Source organism: Tachyglossus aculeatus, chromosome 16, assembly GCF_015852505.1.
Source record: "Tachyglossus aculeatus isolate mTacAcu1 chromosome 16, mTacAcu1.pri, whole genome shotgun sequence".
Lineage (NCBI taxonomy): Eukaryota > Metazoa > Chordata > Mammalia > Monotremata > Tachyglossidae > Tachyglossus > Tachyglossus aculeatus.
Genome location: NC_052081.1, coordinates 40,361,453 through 40,379,477, shown reverse-complemented (window position 1 = coordinate 40,379,477; position 18,025 = coordinate 40,361,453). Strand labels below are relative to the sequence as shown.

Genomic DNA, 18,025 nt, shown 5'->3' with positions numbered 1-18,025 from the left:
GAGGCTCCGTCGGCCTTTGAAAGGGATCCTAGCGCTGACTGAAACTCTGCTCAGAGTTAGTATAGTTCTGCTGTGTATCTCCCGTCCCCCCACCAATTGTGGGAGGACTGGAGGAGCAATTAGCACCAGACTGGAGGGTGTGGAGAAGAGAAATCCACCGACTTTAGTGTCTTTAACTCCCAACAACCCCAACCCCTTTCTGCACTCTCCTCCTCTCCCCAAATGTCTCACTGGAGCTGACGGAGGCTTGGGTTTCTCCCCCTCTCCCTGTCCCCCAACTTTAACGGAAGGCGCTGAGAAGCAGGGAACAAGTCACTCAGTCAAGAACAGGGAGAGGAAGAACAGGCCATGGATAACCCAGTTCCAGGAAAATGGAGAACTGGTTTGGGTCTTAGAGAAGTCCCTCCCTCTGGTCAATCCCAACATAAATAGAATCTAACGTCCTCCCCTTCCTGGTTAGTCCCTCTCTAACCCTGGCCCATCCCAGGGCCTGTCTCCCATCCCCACGCCCAGCTCCTTCCCAACTGCTAGTTTTACGATAGCCACATTCTTTCCAATTTCAAAATCCAGGGCGAGGTGGAGAGATAAATAAAACCCAAAATAATCCATCGGGATGCACGACAGGGCAGAGGGATGGGAGGGGACTGGATGCAAACTGAGCAACTGCACTTTCCAGACTAAAAATAGCCCTCTGAGGAGAAACACATGGAGCATCCCAGGGTGTCCCACCCCCATCCCGAGACCCCCGCCCTGTGGTCAGCAAAACGCAAAACACAACCACACATACACATATTCTCTCCCCCCTCACCCCTCCCAGCCCTTATCTTCAGCTCAGCCCCTCGTGACAACACGTGTTTCCACTTTGATTGGGGCTGGGAAATCATAAAAGGGAAACCTGTGAAGTTGCTAATGGGATAATGGAGAAATGTATTTATTTATTTTTCAAGCGAGGCCTGCACGGAGGAACGGGGCTGGCTGGGGGCAGAAGGCAGGTTCACCAACTAGCCTGGCTTTAACAAGGATTATACAAAAATAATAATCCCGCCCAAATCACTACAGAGTCTGTGTCCGGAAAGGAGGGTGGAGGAGAAAAAAAAAAATCGCCTCATGCCAGGGAAAATTAACCAGGTTCTGAGCTAAAATTGCTCCCATGTCAGGTGTTTATAATCAGCGGGCAAGGGGCCCTCCACAGGTCATCCCAGCCAACCCTCTGCCTCTGGACAGAATAATAATAATAATGATGGCATTTATTAAGCGCTTACTATGTGCAAAGCACTGTTCTAAGCACTGGGGAGGTTACAAGGTGATCAGGTTGTCCCACAGGAGGCTCACAGTCTTCATCCCCATTTTCCAGGTGAGGTAACTGAGGCCCAGAGAAGTGAAGTGACTTGCCCAAAGTCACACAGCTGACAATTGGTGGAGCCGGGGTTTGAACCCATGACCTCCGACTCCAAAGCCCGGGCTCTTTCCACTGAGCCACGCCCAACTGTCTTCCAGTGACACTAATATTGGTATTCTTATTAAGTACTTACTTATGTGCCAAACACTGCGGTGGATACAAGATAATCAGAGCAGACACAGTCCTTGCCCCTCACAGCCTCAGGTAGGGGAAGAGTCTGTAAGCTCCCCTATAGACAATAAGCGTCTTGTCGGCAGAGATAATGTCTACCAACCCTATTGCACTGTAGTTTCCCAAGCAGTTAGCGCAGTGCTCTGCACACAGTAAGCACAGTAAATACCAAAGACGGATCGATTGATTGACTGAAGGCGGGTATGTTGTCCTTATTTTATAGATGAGGAAACTGAGGCCCAAAGAGGTGAGGTGACTTGTCCGAGGTCACACAGAAGGTGAGCGACAGAGCCAGAACTAGAATCCTGATTTTCTGTCCTGTGTTTTTTCCACTCGACCACACTCTAGGGAGGGAGTTGCCTCGAGACATCTCCCTCATATCCCTGGGTCCAGGAGGAAGGGGAATCTTCAAGTTTCTTGGGAGATCTCCCCCCACGATCACACTCCCCTGAAGGTACCACGGGGAGAGGGGATGAGAATGGAGAAAGGAAAGGGGAAAGTAGTGAGTAATCGTGTCCCGAGCTGCCTCTCGTTTTGGTCTTTCCTGTCCAGACACAGGAAACGACGTAAATGAAAGTGCATCAGCCTCCCAGTACACCAAGGGACCACAGTCAGACCAACCCTGGATTCCTCTGGGACAGAGCTGGAAGTCCGAGAACATTCCCCAGCTGGTGGCAACCATCAGTCAATCAATCCATCGTATTTCTTGAGAGCTTACTGAGGGCAGAGCATTGTACTAACCACCTGGGAGATTACAAGAGCAAGGATTTTGTCTTTAAAAGTCAACCTTGCAGATAGGGACTGTGTCTACCAACTCTGTTATACTGTATGCTCCCAAGCGCTTAGTACAGTGCTCTGCACACAGGTGCTCAGTAAATACCACTGATTGATTCGGGAACATTCAGCTTTTACCAGCCCACATTCATGCTTCACCTCCATACGTGCCTAGAGAGTCACTGCAACAGGAATCAAATCAATCAATGGTATTTTTTGAGCGCTTACTATGTGGAGAGGACTGTACTAAATTCATTCATTGAATCGTATTTATTGAGCATTTACTGTGTGCAGAGCGCTGTACTAAATGCTCGGGAGAGTACAATACCACAGAGTTGGCAGATCTGTTCCCTGCCCACAATTATTATTATTATGGCACTTATTAAGCACTTACTATGTGCAAAGCACTGTTCGAAGCACCAGGTGATCAGGTTGTCTCACGGGGGGGGGGGGGCTCCCAGTCTTCATCCCCATTTTACAGATGAGGTAACTGAGGCCCAGAGAAGTGAAGTGACTTGCCCAAAGTCACACAGCTGACAGTTGGCGGAGCCGGGATTTGAACCCCTGACCTCTGACTCCAAAGCCTGGGCTCTTTCCACTGAGCCACGCTGCTTCTCTAAGCCTCCAGTCTAGAGGGAAGACAGACATTAATATAAAGAAATAATTTATAACATATAATTTAAAGATATGGACATAAGTGCTGTGGGATTGAGAGTGGAGTGAATATCAAATAGCCCATAGGTCACAAATCCAAGTGTCAAATGATGGCACCTGTCTAACCCTGTTCTTTGTCCCACATATACTGAATTTTCAATCAATCAATCATGGCTTTTCTTGAGTATCTACAGTGTGCAGAGCACTGTACTAAATAATAATGGCATTTATTAAGCATTTAATATGTGCAAAGCACTGTTCTAAGCACTGGGGAAGTTACAAGGTTATCAGGTTGTCCCACGGGGGCTCACAGTCTTCATCCCCATTTTCCAGATGAGGTAACTGAGGCCCAGAGAAGTGAAGTGACTTGCCCAAAGTCACCCAACTGACGATTAGCAGAGCCAGGATTTGAACCCATGACCTCTGACTCCAAAGCCTGGGCTCTTTCCATGGAGCCACGCTGCTTCTCTAAATGCTTGGGAGAGAACAGTAGAGTAATAGACACGATCCCTGCTTCCAAGGAGTTTTACAATATAAAGGGGGAAACCGACACTAAAATAAATTATGGGTAGAAGTAGCAGTAGAACTAGGACCTTCTGTGTGCCAAGCACTGTACTAAGTATTTGGATGAAATAGACAAGCGGCATAACCGAATGAAAAGAACACGGGCTTGGGTGTCAGGGGACCTGCATTCTAATCCTGCCTACTCCACTTGACTGTTGTGTGACCTTGGGCAAGTCAATCAGTTAACCAATCAATAATATTATTGATTGTTATTATTAAGTGACTAATAATAATATTTTTTATTATTATTATTGATCAGGACAACCTGAGCACCTTGTAACCTCCCCAGCCCTACTGAGAGCTCACCTCCTCCAGGAGGCCTTCCCAGACTGAGCCCCCTCCTTCCTCTCCCCCGCCTTACCTCCTTCTCCTCCCCACAGCACCTGTATATATGGATATATGTTTGTACACATTTATTACTCTATTTCATTTGTACATATTTATTCTATTTATTTTATTTTGTTAATATGTTTTGTATTGTTCTCTGTCTTCCCCTTCTAGACTGTGAGCCCACTGACCATCTCTATATGTTGCCAACTTGTACTTCCCAAGCGCTTAGTACAGTGCTCTGCATACAGTAAGCACTCAATAAATACGATTGAATGAATGAATGAATGAATAATATTGATTGAGAGCTTACTATGTGCAGAGTGTTGTACTAAGCTCTTGGGAGAATACAATGCAGCAGAGTTGGTAGACCCATCCCCTCCCCACAACAATTTTACAGTCTAGAGGGGCAGACAGACATTTAAATATCTCAGGGCCTCAGTTTCCTCATCTGTAAAATGGAGATGCAATACCTATCTGCCTCCCCCTTAGACTGTGAGTCCCATGTGAGGCAGGGACTGTGTCCAACCCTGATTACATTGTATCCACCCCAGCGCTTAGTATAGTGCTTGGCACACAGCAAGTGCTTGAAACTGGGACCCCCATGCGGGACAGGGACTATGTCCAACCCGAATTGCTTGTATTCACCCCAGTGCTTAGTATAGTGCCTGGCTCATAGTAAGCGCTTAACAAATACCACAATCATTATTATTATTACTACTACAAATAATAATAATAGCAAATTATTGTTATTTGTTGTCCTTAGTCCCAAAGATGCTCACAAGCTAAGAATAAGGTTGCGGAGAGGGTTAGGGGCAGATACATAAGGGAAGAAGAAATAAAAATAGAGTAAAATAGGTGTATATAAGCACCGTGGAGTAGAGAAGCAGCGTGGCTCTGTGGAAAGAGCACGGACTTGGGAGTCAGAGGTCATGGGTTCAAATCCCAGCTCCGCCATTTGTCAGCTCTGTGACTTTGGGCAAGTCACTTCACTTCTCTGTGCCTCAGTTACCTCATCTGTAAAATGGGGAGTAAGATTGTGAGCCCCACATGGGACAACCTGATCATCTTGTATCCTCCCCAGCGCTTTGAACAGTGCTTTGCACATAGTAAGCACTTAACAAATATCAAAATTATTATTATTATTATTATTATTATTAGAGGGAGTGTGATTAACCAAGGGCTTAGGAGGCACAGAAGTGGGCAAATGACTATTTACCAGGTTGTGATATAGTCACTGCTACCAGCCCCCTCCTTGGATGGGGGAGGCTGAGAACCGCTCTTTCAGGCCCACACAGAGCCGAAATCATTCTACGGCTACTGAGTTGGGAGCAACCCCACTCCCAGCTCCCGGGGCTATCCCGGGAGTGATTGGATTCCCTTATCCCGGGCCAGATCCGGCCAATGCCAGAGGCGTGGAAATCCTCTTTGTACCAATGCTCAGAGTACCTCTGCACAGCCAACATCTCTCTCTTGGCTCCCTCCAACAATCCCTTTATCCTGTCTGGCTTTCCGCTCTGATCCCAACGTCCCGGGAGTGATCCCCAAACTCTCCCCCCCTTCCCTGCACTTTTCCTGTCTGCAAGGATCTCTTCACTCTGGGATTTAATATTCCACTCAGACCCAAAGCCCCTTAGCCAAGCTCTGCTTACCACAACTACATTATATTTCCTTTCAAACATGTGCTTAAGATTTTTCAGCTCGATTTTTTTTCTGGGTTACTTTCCTGTGAATGGGGCCCGAGTTCTCTCTCTGTCTGTCTCTCTCTCTCCCTAATTGCCTTTTCCTGGAATTTTCCTCCTGCTCTTCCACTCTCCTTCCCCTCCCCAGTCCTGTCTGGGCTCCTTTCTCTGATCTGCAGGCCGGAAAGAAATTGGACACTGAAAAGGAAACTGGTTTGGATTGCTGCAAGAGAGGGTAAGGTTGGCCATTCAAAAGAACTTTCTCTTGGGAAGAGCAATGAGGTGTTGAAACAGGTGACTGAGAGAGAAAAATAAATCTCCTTTTTTTGAGGTATCTGTTAAGCACATAATAATAATCGTACTTATTAAGTGCTTACTAAGTGCCAAGCACTTTTCTAAGCACTGGGATAGAGACATGTCAATCAGTTTGGTCACAGTCCCTGTCCCACATGGGGCTCACACTCTAAATGAAGTAGAGAAGCAGTGTGACTCAGTGGAAAGAGCCCAGGCTTGGGAGTCAGGGGTCATGGGTTCAAATCCCAGCTCTGCTGCTTGTCAGCTGTGTGATTTTGGGCAAGTCACTTTACTTCTCTGTGCTTCAGTTCCCTCATCTGTAAAATGGGGATGAAGAGTGTGAGCCCCACGTGGGACAACCTGATCACCTTGTATCCTCCCCAGCTCTTAGAACAGTGTTTTGCACGTAGTAAGCGCTTAATATCAAAAAAAAAATTAATCACCATTTTACAGATGAGGTAACTGAGGCCCAGAGAAGTTAAGTGACTTGCCCAAGGTCACGCAGCAGACATATGGCAGAGCTGGGTTTAGAACACAGGTTCTTCTGACTCCCACGGCCGTGTTCTATCACTAAGCCACACTGCTTACGTTCCAGGCACTGTACTAAGCAGTAGGGGCAGATAATCGGGTTGGACACAGTCCGTATCCCACATAGAGCTCACAGTCTTAATCCCCATTTTACAGGTGAGGTAACTGAGGCACAGAAAAGTTAAGTGACTTGCTGAAGGTCACACAGCAGACAAGTGGCAGAGCTGGGATTAGAACTCAGGTCCTCTGACCGCTAGGTCCATTCTCTTTCCACTAAGTCATTCCTCTCCATCCCCCCACGCCTTACCTCCTTTCCTTCCCCACAGCACCTGTATATATGTATATATATATATATATATATATATATATATATGTTTGCACGTATTTATTACTCTATTTTACTTGTACATATTTATTCTATTTTATTTTGTTAATATGTTTTGTTTTGTTCTCTGCCTCCCCCTTCTAGACTGTGAGCCCACTGCTGGGTAGGGACCATCTCTATATGTTGCCAACTTGTACTTCCCAAGCGCTTCGTACAGTGCTCTGCACCCAGTAAGCGCTCAATAAATACGATTGAATGGATGAAATTCTCTTTCCACTAAGATAAGCTCCTTCCATGGAGATCTCTCAGTTTCTGCCTTTGCTTTTTTGGGTCTCGTCTTGCCTTACGCCATCGAGTCGTTTCCAACTCACAGTGACACCACGGAAGCACCTCTCCCAGGACGCCCCGCTCTCCATCTGCAGTCGTTCTGGTAGTGTATCCATAGAGTTTACTCGATAAAAATACGGAAGTGGTTTACCATTCCCACCCTCTGTGCAGTCAACTCTAGTCTCCACCCTCGACTCTCTCCCGAGCCCACTGTTGGGTAGGGACTGTCTCTATATGTTGCCAACTTGTACTTCCCAAGCACTTAGTCCAGTGCTCTGCACACAGTAAGCGCTCAATAAATACGATTGATTGATTGTTGCTGCCCAGCACGGGGGAGTTTTTTTGACTTGTAGCAGATTGTCTGCCACTCGCTAGCCACTGCCCAAGCCAGGAATGGAATGGGTAGGCCTCTGCTTGACTCTCCCTCCCATAACCGGGACTGGTAGAGGACTGGAAACTCTCCAGGTGCGACCCTGAGAGGGGCTTTCCTGAGTAGTGAGATGTTTTTCTGGAGGCAGGAGGCCGAACGGAATGAACTCTGGAGGCCCTGCTGGGCTCGGTGATCTTTAAGATCTCAGGCCTAAGCCCTGGCCCCATTTCTCATCCAGGTACGATTCATCCTTGGAGTTCGTCAGGGAGAAGCAGTGTAGCTTAGTGGAAAGAGCCCAGGCCTGGGGACCGGGAGACGTGGGTTCTGATTCCGGATCGTCCACTTGTCCACTGGGCGACCTTGGGCAAGTCAGTCAGCTTCTCCAAGCCTCAGTTTCCTCGTCTGTAAAAAGGGGATTAAGTACCTGTTTTACTTCCTCCTTAGACTGTGAGTCCCACGAGGGACAGGAACCATGTCCAACCTGAATATCTTGTATCCAAGCCAGCATATAGCAAAGCACTTGGCCCACAGTAAGTGCTTAACGCATACCACAATTACTGTGACTAAATGGGCTTGGACTGAGCCTTGCTAGGATGGCAAGTGTGGATGGAGAGAGATGTCCCGTCAGATTATACCCCAGAGTGTAGCAAAGGGCTTAAGCCTAAATGATTAACAAATTCCAGAATTATCCTTATTATTATCAGATCTGAAAATTTGGAAAAAAGACCCCTCATTGTCTTGATGTGGATCTTTCATTCATTCAATTGTTTTGACTGAGCGCTTACTGTGTGCAGAGCACTGTACTAAGCACTTGGGAGAGTACCACATATGTATATGTGTACCTGTATATATGTATATATGTTTGTACATATTTATTACTGCATTTATTTATTTATTTTACTTGTACATATTTATTCTACTCATTTTATTTTGTAAATATGTTTTGTTTTGTTCTCTGTCTCCCCCTTCTAGACTGTGAGCCCACTGTTGGGTAGGGACCGTCTCTATAAGTTGCCAACTTGGACTTCCCAAGCGCTTAGTACAGTGCTCTGCACACAGTAAGCGCTCAATAAATATGATTGAATGAATGAATGAATACCATACAACAATAAACAGACACAGTCCCTGTCCACAGTGACTTTACAGTCTTGAGGATCTTGAGAAGCAATGTGACCTAATGGAAAGAGCGCAGACCTGGAAGTTCGAGGACTTGGGTTCTAATCTTGGCTCTGCCGCTTGTCTGTTGGGTGACCTTGGGCAAGTCATTTAACTTCTCCGTGCTTCCGTTACCGCACCTGGAAAATGGGGATTAAGACTGTGAGCCTTACGTGAGACAGGGACGGTCTCCAACCTGATTATCTTGTATCTAACCCAGGACTTAGTGAAGTGTCTGGCACATAGTAAGTGCTGAACAAATACCAGGAAAGAACAAGTCTCCTCCTCCGTGCCTCTCACCAGTCCCTGCATCCTGTAGGCTGAATTTTCTGACTCCAAGGACCTCAATCAATCAATCATATTTATTGAGCACTTACTGTGTGCAGAGCACTGTACTAAGCACTTGGGAAGTACAAGTTGGCAACATATAGAGACAGTCCATACCCGGACTGATTTAGGAGTTGGACAACTGCAAGACCAAAGCATCTTGCAAATGACTGGGACAGGAATTAAGCTGGCTTGATATGAAGGTGGAACCATCTGTCTGGGGACCACGAAGAGCTATGCAGAGAAAATGTCCATTTATTGCTATACTGTACTCTCCCAAGCGCTTAGTACAGTGCTCTGCACACAGTAAGCACTCAACAAATACGACTAACTGATTACAAAGCGAGATCTCTCGAGCCGTGCTCGGATTTCCAAAGAGCCTCTAATACCTGAAGAGCTGCCGTTGCGTCCTCATTCAAATCGACAAAGCAGTGGCATTTATTGAGCACTTATTGTGTGCACTGCAATTCATTAAGCGCTTAAACGCTCTGCACACAGTAAACGCTCAATAAAACCGCTGATCGGTTGATTAAAACAGATCCTCTGCACTTGTGCACTATTTATTCAATTATTCAGCTGGTTTAACCTGATTAAAAACATACTGTTAACTTTTTTACGGTATTTGTTTAAAGCTTACTCTGCGTCAGTCACTATAATAAGTGCTCATTTTAAAGGTGAGCTAGATTGTAAGATCGTAGAGGATAGGAATCAGGTCTACTCATTCTAGTATACTCTTGCAGACGCTTAGTAATAATAATGATGGCATTTATTAAGCGCTTACTATGTGCAAAGCACTGTTCTAAGCGCTGGGAAGCTTACAAGGTGATCAGATTGTCCCATGTGGGGCTCAAGGTCTTAATCCTCATTTTACAGATGCAGAGAAGTTAAGTGACTTGCCCAAAGTCACCCAGCTGACAAGTGGTGAAGCGGAATTTGAACCCATGACCTCCACTTTCACACCTAGTATAGTGTTGTGCACAGTGTGACAATAAATACTTCTGATTAAATGAGTTTAATGAACGCATTCAGGCACTCATCCCCCTCTTCACAGCACTTATGAATTTATCTTTAATCTCTGTCATTTTCCCCTACCTGTAATTTCTTTTAACGTCTGAGTCCCCGGGTAGATTGGAAGCTTTTGAGAGCGGGGAGCTCTTCTACTAACTCTATTGTAATAATAATGATGATATTTGCTAAGCACTTACTATGTGCCAGGCACTGTACTAAGAACTGGGGTAGATAGAAGTTAATCAGGTTGGACAAGGTCCCTGTCCCGCATGGGGCTCACACTCCTAATCCCTATTTTACAAATGAGGTAACTGAAGTTACTTGCCCGAGGTCACACAGCAGATGAATTGTGGAACGGGATTTAGAACCCAGCTCCTGACTCATGGCCCGTGCTCTATCCAGTAGGCCACCCTGCTTCCCATATACTCTCTGTACTGGTTGTATTGTATTCTCTGAAGCGCTTAGCACAGACTAAGCACTCAATAAATACTACTGTTTGATCAACTGATGGATTGATTGAACTCAACCTTAAGACCAGAGAGGGAGGTCACGTAACCGGTACAAATTTGCAGCAGCCAGACTCCTAACCCAGCCTTGTGGATAGGGATGAAGCATCTACTAGCCCACAGGAATGTCCTACCAGCCCACTCTTCCCCCAGCTCGTACGCACAGAAGAGATCAATCCTAACGTCATTCCATCATTCCCATTGAATGGCGGTAGTATCTCTGGCTTCAGGATCCCAGACAAGTGAACTGTAAACTGGCTTTCCCTCACCCCCCCCCATCTTCATCGCCCTCCCAAACTCGCCGCAGACTTGTCCGGCCTCTGAGAGAGACCCTGGGTCTTCAGGGTATGAACTGTCGACCTTGGCAAAGCCCAGAAAGTATTGGGGGGTGATGGGACGGAAGAGGCGGGTGGGCGATAGCATTTTGGGAAAATACCAACAGGGTTTATGTTCCATCCCCGGGTGGACAATTTGGCTGATTTATTAAAGGCCGAACGGAGCGGAGAAATGGAATTTATTCCTATTAAACGGTTGCAAATGTCAGGCTGAGTGGGTCCAGGGAGGCCTGCCACGCAACCCGTTCCCCGACTCACTGCCGATCTCACTCCCTGTAACGAGCGGGCAGGCTGACCTCATCGCTGCTCCTAATGAAATTACGGTCCCAGACGTGGAATTCCACATGCAAAATACAATCAACGTGATATAGTGGTTGGGGCGGGCGGAGGGGGGAGAGGGAAGATGGGGAGGGGGGGAGAGGGGAGAGAAACACTGCTGTGGCCCATCAGGAGAGATGGCAGAAAGACAGAGGGTGTTTTTCTAATTAAGTGAATGAGCCCTGCTCCATTCCAGATGAGCAAAGAAATTACCTGCAGATGTGCACAGCGTGGCCGCCATTTTGTTAACTGTTTGCGCTGCCACTCCGGCTCAGGAAGTCGGAAACTGCCCAGGGCTGCTCCAACGCGTCCATCCCGCTGCAGTGGGGCAGGGTGGTCCCTCAGCCCAGGCAGCAGTGGGGACACTGATTGTTAGAGAACAACAAGGAGGTTAGGAGGCCTTCCCAACATTCGCACCTACTCAGCCTTCCTGTCCCGCCATCGACCCCCAGCCCACGTCCTCCCCCGGGCCTGGAATGCCCTCCCTCTGCCCATCCGCCAAACTAGCTCTCTTCCTCCCTTCAAGGCCCTACTGAGAGCTCATCTCCTCCAGGAGGCCTTCCCAGACTGAGCCCCTTCCTTCCTCTCCCCCTCATCCCCCTCTCCATCCCCCGCATCTTACCTCCTTCCCTTCCCCACAGCACCTGTATATATGGATATATGTTTGTACATATTTATTACTCTATTTATTTTACTTGTACCTATCCTATTTATTTTATTTTGTTAGTATGTTTGGTTTTGTTCTCTGTCTCCCCCTTCTAGACTGTGAGCCCACTGTTGGGTAGGGACTGTCTCTATATGTTGCCAGCTTGTACTTCCCAAGCGCTTAGTACAGTGCTCTGCACACAGTAAGCGCTCAATACGACTGATTGATTGATTGAGCCCCTTCCTTCCTCTCCCACTCATCCCCTTCTCCATCCCCCCGTCTTACCTCCTTCCCTTCCCCACAGCACCTGTATATATGTACGTACATATTTATTACTCTATTTATTTATTTATTTTACTTGTACATATCTATTCTATTTATTTTATTTTGTTAACATGTTTGGTTTTGTTCTCTGTCTCCCCCTTCTAGACTGTGAGCCCACTGTTGGGTAGGGACTGTCTCTATATGTTGCCAACTTGGACTTCCCAAGAGCTTAGTACAGTGCTCTGCACACAGTAAGCGCTCAATAAATACGATTGATTGATTGATTGATTGATTAGAGAAGGGGGTCTCTCCCTCTCAACCCGCTAGCCCAGGCATTGCTGGGAAAGCGACTTGAAAAGCCGCGCGGCCTAGCCGCTCGGGCCTGATAGTCAGGAGACCTGGCTTCTAATCCTGGCTCCACCACTCGCCTACTGTGTGACTTTGATCAATTCACTTTACCTCTCTGGGCCTCCGTTTCCTCAGTGCTAAAATGAGGATTCAATACCTCTCTCCCCCCCTTAGACCGGGAGCCCCGGAAGCGACGAGGATCGGGTCCGATCTACCTATCCTGCATCTACCGCAGCGCTTAGCCCAGTGCTTGGCACAGCGTGGCTCAGTGGAAAGAGCCCGGGCTTTGGAGTCAGCGGTCAGGGGTTCAAATCCCGGCTCTGCCAACTGTCAGCTGTGTGACTTTGGGCCTCAGTTACCCCATCTGTAAAATGGTGATGAAGACTGGGAGCCCCTCGTGGGACAACCTGATCACCTTGTAACCCCTCCAGCGCTTAGAACAGTGCTTTGCACATAGTAAGTGCTTAATAAATGCTATCATTATTATTAGTAAGCTCTTAAATAGCCCCGCTGTCTTTATTTAGGGGAAATTCTTCCTGCAGGAACCTTCCATTTCCATTCCAGGTGTCTTTCTGGGCTGCTCAGTTGAACATGTCCAGTCAGGAAGTTCATTCATTCAGTCGTATTTATTGAGTGCTTACTGTGTGCAGAGCACTGTACTAAGCGCTTGGAGAGTACAATTCGGCAACAGAGACAGTCCCTACCCAACAACAGGCTCACAATCTGGAAGGGGAGAGACAGATAACAAAACAAAGCAAAACAAGTAGACCATAAACTTGTTGTAGCTAGGGAACAAGTCCTCTGACTCTGTTGTGTTGTACTCTCCCAGGCCCTTAGCACAGCGCTCTGCACACAGTAAGCACTCAATGAGTACCACCGATTGATACACATTCCTGAAAAGCGGATTCTTCCTCCTCCTCCTCCATCTGTTCGACAGAGCCCAGTTCTCCCGGGCATTTGACTCACTTGACGTTTTTGTTTTTTTTTCTGGTTGCACAAACCGGATAAGGTAAAAACAAAAATCTAAAAAAGAAAAGCAGGGTTGCGGTTCCATCTCTTCCACATGGAGGCAAGATGTGGCCGCCCCGCTGGGTGTTATCACGACATGGCATGTTGACGCGATACCAGTGGAATGTCCGGAAGGCATTTCACCGGGCGTGGGAAGCGGGGGAACTGGTCCCGGGTTGCAGCTTTGACGCTCATGCGCTGTGTGACCTCAAGAAAGTCCCTTCCCCTCTCTGGGACTCAGTTTCCCCTGTCTATGAGAGGGGAAGAATAATCCCTGCCCCTCCCTGCCTTCCGGGGACGTCAGGAGGGTACACCGGATGACGGATTCAAATTCTTCAATGGGAAGGTCGGGGATAAAACCAAACTATCATAATCGTTATTATATTATGAGTATTACATCACCAATAATATTGGTATTTTTAAAGTGCTTACTATAATAATAATAATAACAATAATGATGGCATTTATTAAGCGTTTACTATGTGCAAAGCACTGTTCTAAGCGCTGGGGAGGTTACAAGGTGATCAGGTTGTCCCACAGGGGGCTCACAGTCTTAACCCCCATTTTACAGATGAGGTCACTGAGGCACAGGGAAGTGAAGCGACTTGCCCAAAGTCACACAGCCGACAGTTGGTGGGGCCGGGATTTGAACCCCTGACCTCTGACTCCAAAGCCCGCACTCTTTCCACTGAGCCACGCTGCTTCCCATGTGCCAGGCACTTTACTAAGCGCTCGGGTGGATACAAGCAAATCGGGTTCAACACAGTCCCTGTCCCACTTGGGGCTCACAGTCTTAATCCCCATTTTACAGATGAGATAACTGAGGCACAGGGAAGATAAGTGACTTAACCAAAGTCACCCGACAAAGTGGGAGAGCTGGGATTAGAGCCCCGGTCCATGTGGCTCCCTCGCCTTTGTGCCCCCCGACTAGGCCAAGCGGCTTGGCAGCTACTGTTATTCCCGTAAGTAGATTTTGTGGCATAATTATATCAGAGAAGCAAACATGCAGCTTAATGGATAGAGCCCGGGCGTCCGAGTCTAATCCCAGCCCCGCCCCATGTCTGCCGTGCGACCCTGGGCGAGTCACTTCACTTCTCTGGGCCTCAGTTACCTCATCCGTAAAATGGGGATTAGGGCTGTGAGCCCCAAATGGGACATGGACTTTGTCCAACCTGATTAGCTCACCCAGGCACTTAGTACGGTGCCTGGAATGTGGTAAGCGCTTCAGAAATACCATTTTTTTAAAAAAAAACATGTTTGGAGAAGCAGACCTAGTGAAAGAGCGCGACACTGGGAGTTAAGAGACCTGGGTTCCCATCCCAGCTCCACCACTGGGCTGCTGTGGGATCTTGGGCAAGTCACTTCACTTCTCTGTGTTTCGGGAAAATGGGGATTCAATACCTGTTCTCTCTCCCCCTTAGACTGTGAGCCCCGTGTCTAATCTGCATTTATCATATCATCATCATCAATCGTATTTATTGAGCGCTTACTATGCGCAGAGCACTGTACTAAGCGCTTGGGAAGTACAAATTGGCAACATATAGAGACAGTCCCTACCCAACAGGGGGCTCACAGTCTAAAAGGGGGAGACAGAGAACAAAACCAAACATACTAACAAAATAAAATAAATAGAATAGATATGCACAAATAAAATAAATAAATAAATAAATAGAGTAATAAATATGTACAAACATATATACATATATACAGGTGCTGTGGGGAAGGGAAGGAGGTAAGATGGGGCCAGATTGTCAGTCGACGGTATTTATACCTCGGCAACTAGTACAGCACCTAGGAAGCACTCAGCAAACAGCCCAGTTATCATTGTCATTAAGCAATTGCATCGCACCTTCAAGACTAGTCTGGCTTTATGGTCAGGGGATGTGGCGGCTAATTTTGCCGTATTGGGCCCTCCCAACCGCTTAGTCCAGTGCTCTGTACATAATAATAATAATAATGACGGTATTTGTTAAGCGCTATGTGCAAAGCACTGTTCTACGTAGTAGGCACTCCATAAAAACCATTGATTGATCGATGAAACCATTACGTGTCCTCGGTCGGTGAGCAGGGAACAGTGCAAAGCTGCGTCCAAACGGGTCAGACCCCTGAATTTTGGGATTGGTTTGTCCTGTGCGACACTCTCCATGATGGAGAGGGCCCGAGCCTGGCCCCTGCCCCCCACCCCGCTGCCCCCCAAGTTAGAGAGCAGGTTGGAGGTATTAAAGCCAGCCGCTTCCCTAAGCAGACTGTCCTCGGGGCCTGGAGAGCATTCTTTGCGGAGCGCAGGCCTGGATCAAAAGCGAGGCCCCCTCAGCAGCCCAGCTGCGGACGGTTATGCCGGCAAACACATCTGCACGGTTTTCCGCACCTGGGACCCCCGTCGGGGTGCCAGATTCCAGTTCCTCGGGGGCTGGAGGGGAGGAGGAGGAGGAGGCAGGGGATCCTTTCTGCTCCTTCCTTCCCAGGGACCGGACCAGACCTCAGGTGGGGACGGTCTGCAGACCGCAGCCATGGTGGGGAAGCTGCCATTCATATCCGCTCGGCCCAGCCGGCCCTCTGAAGTCGAGCCAAGGGGCTTCCCCGGGATATGACACACCTCTAGGCCTCCGCCGCCGGGCACATGCCTTCCCTGCTGGGGTTTGGCCACCTCATCATACCCCCCCACCACCGCCACCCTCCCCCCGGCCCCCGAAAAGCTGCCCGGGGGACTCTTTCGCTGAAGACCTGTCGCCTTTCCTTCTCCGGGCCTCAGTTTCCTCGTCTGTAAAATGGGGATTAAATACCCGCCCTTCCTCCCCTTGACTGGGAGCCCCGTGTGGGGCAGAGAATGTGCCTGACTGGACTGTAAGCTCTAAACTGGAGATTCTAGATTTCCACTAGACTGTAAGCTCGTTGTGGGCAGGGAAAGTGTCTACTGCCTATTACGTTGTATTCATTCATTTCATTCATTCAATCGTATTTATTGAGCGCTTACTGTGTGCAGAGCACTGTACTAAGCGCTTGGGAAGTACAAGTTGGCAACATATAGAGACGGTCCCTACCCAACAGTGGGCTCACAGTCTAGAAGGGGAGTATGGAGTCTAGTTGTACTCTCCCAAGCGCTTAGTACAGTGCTCTACCCGCAGTAAGTGCTCAATAAATACAATTAATTGATCTGATTGTATTGAATCCACTCCAGGGCTTGGTAAGTGCTTAACAAATACCGCTATTATTACTATTATTATGATAGAGGGTCATATCAATAAATCATATTTATTCATTCATTCATTCAAGCATATTTATTGAGCACTTACTGTGTGCAGAGCACCGTACTAAGCGCTTGGGAAGTACAAGTTGGCAACATATAGAGATGATCCCTACCCAACAGTGAGCTAACAGTCTAGAAGGGGAGTATAGAGTCTAGTTGTACTCTCCCAAGCGCTTAGTACAGTGCTCTACCCACAGTAAGCGCTCAATAAATACGATTAATTGATCGATTGATCTGAGTGTATTGAATCCACTCCAGTGCTTGGTAAGTGCTTAACAAATACCACTATTATTACTATTACTATGATAGAGGGGCATATCAATCATATTTATTTATTCATTCATTCATTCAATAATATTTATTGAGCGCTTACTGTGTGCAAAGCACTGTACTAAGTGCTTGGGAAGTACAAGTTGGCAACATATAGAGACGGTCCCTCCCCAACAATGGCCTCACAGTCTAGAAGGGGAGCACTTTATTGAGCACTTACTATGTGCAGAGCACTAAACTAAGCACTTGGGAGAGTATGATACATCAGATTTAGCAAACATGTTCCAAACTTACAGTCTAGAAGGGGAGACGGATATTAATGTGATGGTCTCAGTGATTCAGTCAATCAATCAGTCTGCAGCCTGGGCAGCGTCATGATCCCAAGAGGACTTGAGAGAGAGAGACACACAGGCAGAAGAAGAAGATGCAGGCAAATAATCACATAGCACACGCAGTAGAGCTACAGAAGAGCAGAAACACAAATACAGAAAATCATCCACCCAGTCATAGAAGAAGCCGCGTGGCCTAACTGAAAGAGCACAGGCCTGGGAGTTCATTCATTCATTCATTCGTATTTGTTGAGCGCTTACTGTGTGCAGAGCACTGTACTAAGCACTTGGGAAGTACAAGTTGACACCATATAGTCAAAGGAACTGAGTCCTAATCCCAGCTCCGCCGCGTGCCTGCTGGGTGATCCTGGGCAAGTCACTTCAATTAATGGTACTAAGCGCTTAGTACAGTGCTCTGCACACAGTAAGCACTCAATAAATACGATTGAATGAATGAATGGTATTTATTAAGCGCTTATTGTGTGTAGAGCACGTATCTAAGTGCTTAGGAGGGTACAATATTGGTAGACGTGTTCTCTGACCTCAAGGAGCTTTCACTCTAGGGAGGAGTCTACAGTCGCTCCTCTGTGCCTTGGCTTCCCCATCTGAAAACTGGAAACCTTTTTTCCATCAGACTGTGAGCCCCATGTGGGACGGGTACTGTTTCCGACCCAATCATCCCACATCTACTTGGTACATGCTGAGCACTTAAATACCACAATTATAATTTTCATTATGATTATCTGCAGTGATTAGAGGGATGGAAGTCAGCTGGGATTCCCAGACGAAGGCTTCCTGGAGGAGGCCCTGCTTCTCAGCAGAGCCCTGGAGGAGGGAAGAGATGGGTTT

General features: G+C 47.4%; 1 non-coding gene across 1 annotated transcript; it reads right to left on the bottom strand.

Moving 5' to 3' along the window:
- Positions 1–7,390: 7,390 nt before the first annotated feature.
- On the bottom strand, positions 7,391–7,528 carry LOC119938950. Its single transcript, XR_005454632.1, has one exon. It is a non-coding gene; the product is annotated as a small nucleolar RNA SNORA7 (small nucleolar RNA).
- Between the last annotated feature and the right edge of the window lie 10,497 nt (positions 7,529–18,025).